This window comes from Aricia agestis, chromosome 2 (assembly GCF_905147365.1).
Source record: "Aricia agestis chromosome 2, ilAriAges1.1, whole genome shotgun sequence".
In the NCBI taxonomy this organism is placed as follows: Eukaryota; Metazoa; Arthropoda; class Insecta; order Lepidoptera; family Lycaenidae; genus Aricia; species Aricia agestis.
Window position 1 is genome coordinate 15,157,501 of NC_056407.1, and position 5,000 is coordinate 15,162,500.

Genomic DNA, 5,000 nt, shown 5'->3' on the forward strand with positions numbered 1-5,000 from the left:
GAGGCGCGGCATGGGCGAACCCACACACGCGCGACGCCGCCCGGAACCGTCAATTGTTCGTCGTGAGACGAACAGTGTGGCATATGATTTTATACAGCCGGCCCTCAGACAGGAGTGGTCCTGGATGTTTCTCCACGGACCGCAATGTGCGTTCGAAATGTCGATGTTCAAATGTGTCCTGCAGTTCACACTATGACGCGCAGTTAACTGCGTTCTTCATCGACCCGCGAGCCAAGTGATCCACCGTCCAGGGTAATGGTTTATATTATAAAAAACATGTCACTGGGTGTGAAAAATAAATTGAATGTGAAACAAACAGACCACGGACGTGTTAAGGTCAAACGTGGACATTCGTTTACCGCTCTCTGTTATAATGTTGTATTTACGCCAACCGACGGACGCGCGACGAGCTTACACCCCCCGCACTAGCACACTGACTTTCGCTGCACGCGATCCACCGTCTGTTCATTGGACACTCGTGGCGCGGATTCTTGCCAGTCAACGTGACGCGAACGTGACAGTGTGTGTACAGGTACTAGCGCACTAGCGCGTAGGGGTCAACTCGAGCGTTCAAGTTCGACTCCGTCGTAGCGAGAAAAAAATGTTGTTCAGTTCGATTCGATTGTTTATGGTATAATATTATCGTCGCGTTAATTGAATAACACAACAACATCATACGATAATGATCCTTCCGCAGGTTCCCCTACGGAAACCTTGTTACGACTTTTACTTCCTCTAAATGATCAAGTTTGGTCAACTTCCCAGCAACGCCGACGGCCGTGAAGCCACCGCGTGTCGGTCCGAAGACCTCACTAAATCATTCAATCGGTAGTAGCGACGGGCGGTGTGTACAAAGGGCAGGGACGTAATCAATGCGAGCTTATGACTCGCGTTTACTAGGAATTCCTCGTTTATGGGGGATAATTGCAAACCCCAATCCCCAGCACGAAGGAGTTTCAACGGGTTGCCCGGGCCTCTAGGCCAGGGAGAACATGCTGATTCCTTCAGTGTAGCGCGCGTGCGGCCCAGGACATCTAAGGGCATCACAGACCTGTTATTGCTCAATCTCGTGCGGCTCGAAGCCGCCGGTCCCTCTAAGAAGAATTTTAATACGTCGCCAGTGAGTTGCGCGACCGAAGTCGCGCACACCTAAATGGCGACGCCTATTTAGCAGGCTAGAGTCTCGTTCGTTACCGGAATTAACCAGACAAATCGCTCCACCAACTAAGAACGGCCATGCACCACCACCCACCGAATCAAGAAAGAGCTGTTAATCTGTCAATCCTTCCGGTGTCCGGGCCTGGTGAGATTTCCCGTGTTGAGTCAAATTAAGCCGCAGGCTCCACTCCTGGTGGTGCCCTTCCGTCAATTCCTTTAAGTTTCAGCTTTGCAACCATACTCCCCCCGGAGTCCAAAATCTTTGGTTTCCCGGAAGCTGCCCGCCGAGCCATTGTATTAACGTCGGCGGATCGCTAGATGACATATTTACGGTTAGAACTAGGGCGGTATCTAATCGCCTTCGAACCTCTAACTTTCGTTCTTGATTGATGAAAACACCTTTGGCAAATGCTTTCGCTGATGTTCGTCTTGCGACGATCCAAGAATTTCACCTCTAACGTCGCAATACGAATGCCCCCAGTTATCCCTATTAATCATTACCTCGGAGTTCTGAAAACCAACAAAATAGAACCGAGATCATATTCTATTATTCCATGCACGAAATATTCAAGCGGCATTTTGAGCCCGCTTTGAGCACTCTAATTTGTTCAAAGTAAAATTGTCGGCCCACCTCGACACTCACTGAAGAGCACCGCGATAGGATTTTGATATTGAACCGACGTTTTACCGTCGGCTCACCGACGATATGCTCCGCAAACGTGTCAGTATCACCGCGGATGCGGTGCACCGACAGCGCGGCGCACAAATGCAACTACGAGCTTTTTAACCGCAACAATTTTAGTATACGCTATTGGAGCTGGAATTACCGCGGCTGCTGGCACCAGACTTGCCCTCCAATTGTTCCTCGTTAAAATATTTAAAGTGTACTCATTCCGATTACGAGGCCTCGTAAGAGTCCCGTATCGTTATTTTTCGTCACTACCTCCCCGTGCCGGGAGTGGGTAATTTGCGCGCCTGCTGCCTTCCTTGGATGTGGTAGCCGTTTCTCAGGCTCCCTCTCCGGAATCGAACCCTGATTCCCCGTTACCCGTGACAACCATGGTAGTCGCAGAAACTACCATCGAAAGTTGATAAGGCAGACATTTGAAAGATGCGTCGCCGGTACTGGACCATGCGATCGGCAAAAGTTATCCAGATTCATCAAAATAAACGACTTAGGACGCGAGGCCCTCCGTCGATTGGTTTTGATCTAATAAAAGCACTCATCCCATTGCTGGTCAGAGTTCTGATTGCATGTATTAGCTCTAGAATTACCACAGTTATCCAAGTAACTGAGTAAGATCTAAGGAACCAAAACTGATATATTGAGCCATTCGCGGTATCGCCTTAATACGGCTTGCACTGAGACATGCATGGCTTAATCTTTGAGACAAGCATATAACTACTGGCAGGATCAACCAGGGAGCTAACCACTAGAGCCGCACGAATCTCTTCGAGCGCTCGAGGTACTCGCCGTCGACACGCGTGTCGACGGCCAAACAGTGCACGCGCGCACACACGGCGGACCGTGCACGCGCGGTGACCAGTCATTATTTGAATTTTCCCTTTTGTGCGACAAACACAAAAAAAAGAAAACGCGGAGCAACTAAGCTACCGCACATTCGAACGTTCCATATTACGAGATCTATCATCTATGATAGTGTAACAGAGAGTTTAACATGAACTCGTCAACCATATAGATTGTCGCCCGGTGCTGGAGAGATCAGACCACATACATTACGTCAAAGTTGATGTAATACTATATGAAGAAATATTGTAACTTCGCGACCGCTATCAGTTCCACCTTCGACGCGACGGGCACAATACCAGACAACGGCGCACTCTAAACAGGTGCTCCGCGCTCGTACATAATGCCCCGCCGCGATTGTTACGGTGGTAACTTTAACGAACTGCAGCTACCGTTCGGCTCGACACAAAATCAAACTAATGATTATCGCGAGAACCTCACGTTTCGCTGGTCCGTCGGTCGACACGTCGTATATTGTTTGTTTATTATCATTATGATGAGCTCAAATGGATATGGCACAAATTTTTGTATTTTCACACATCGCATAACCAACACCACCATCACTGCTCACTCGCACTCACTCCACATGTATATGCGAATGCGCCGTGCAGATAATGCGCTGGTGTTATGCGATTAAAAATATATGTTGTCACATCGAGTAGTATAGACTTCGATTAACCTAAACCTGGTACCACCACCACCACCACCACCACCACCACCATTCCCCCCCCCCCCCCGTCCGGAAGGAAAGTTTGAAAAACAAAAACACTCTCAAGACCAATCGGTCGGTTCGCGCATTGAACATCTCACTTTGATATTATACAATTTGAATTATGAATTACAGTGGCGGGACGTGTTCAGTGTTTATTATTATTGTATTGTACATGTGAAACTAGAATAAATAGTACCTACCTGATAATAACAAATGTCGACGGTGGTTATATACAAAATAATAAAAAATATAAAAAAAAAAATTAAAAAAGAAAACTACGGTGGCGGGTCGTGTTCAATGTTTATTATTATTGTATTGTACATAAATCATAATTATTATTATTATTATTATTATTATTATTATATTTATTTTTATAATATTATTATCATTATAATTTGCATCAAATTCTAGGTAATATACTAGGATAGGATTTTTAAAAATGAAACTACATAATATTTTCAATTTGACAACAGACTTGCAACTTTTTCGCTCGCTTATTATCAATGTATATAGATATGATAGCTATTCGCCGCAATCGTTTTGTATAATACTATACACACACTGTTTCACCCGGTACACGTAATATGGTGTGATATTTTTTAGGATAACAATAAATGTAACAAGTAAAGGAGTATATGGGCACATTTGGGCTGTCGGCGGCCACCGCGACCGATGATGAACAAATATTAGTGTCAAATGAAAGTACTGATGATATTTAGAAACAACATTAGGTTAGGTTTGGTTAGGTTAGGTTACCAGCAGCGGAATTAAGTGCCATTATTGAACACACACGAGTAAGTACTAATAAACACTGGTCCTTCTTATGAAAACCTTTCACCTTACCTTCGCGCTTTTGCTTTAAACATAAGCTAAGATACTTAATAAATTATGCATATCAGATTTATTAAAGTATATTTCGGCGATGAGATGATTTCAACACTGTAATTGTAGGACTCCTAAGTATGAAATATACTTTATTGTCGAATTATTGTCCTTGGCCGCTTTTACGCTTTCATTTCGTTTTTATTATTAATCAGACGGACCGACACACAGGTGCACATTTTTCGCATTTATAATATTAGCTATAACTGGATATAGTGTCAATTTATTATTCTGTTTTGTCTACGGACTTGGCGTGTACGGTGCTCGCATTGAATTCTCGTTTCGTTCGCGCATTAAAATCTTATATTACAACACTATAATAATATATCTATCTATTTTACAAAGTAAAGTACAATAGTTTTAAATGATTTATATATACGTATATTCATTCGTAATGATAATAATATTATTATATATTATTGAAGTGAGATAAACAAAGTTGATAAGTAAGTGCATTTGTTGAATAAAAAAATAATAGTAAACTGGAGACTGACGGGGACTATTGTTTGTGCTACGGGATAGCGATGGACGTTGCCGTGGTGCCATACTTAGTTAGGGACAGCCAGTAAAATAATGGTGTACGTTAAACTGAACGCCTAGATTAATTGAGACGAGTAATTCTGTTTACTGTACACGCATTGAATTCACCTCTGGTCGAGTCGCGCCGCCCGGGCCGCGTCGTCGATCGTCGCAAGCGTAAGTTTCTTTGTTCAGTTCGCG

The 5,000-nt window shown here is 44.0% G+C and overlaps 2 non-coding genes across 2 annotated transcripts; both read right to left on the bottom strand.

Moving 5' to 3' along the window:
• Positions 1-98: 98 nt before the first annotated feature.
• LOC121740142 lies at positions 99-255 on the bottom strand. The gene has a single exon (XR_006037575.1). It is a non-coding gene; the product is annotated as a 5.8S ribosomal RNA (ribosomal RNA).
• A 425-nt stretch (positions 256-680) lies between these two features.
• On the bottom strand, positions 681-2,583 carry LOC121740080. Its single transcript, XR_006037531.1, has one exon. It is a non-coding gene; the product is annotated as a small subunit ribosomal RNA (ribosomal RNA).
• Between the last annotated feature and the right edge of the window lie 2,417 nt (positions 2,584-5,000).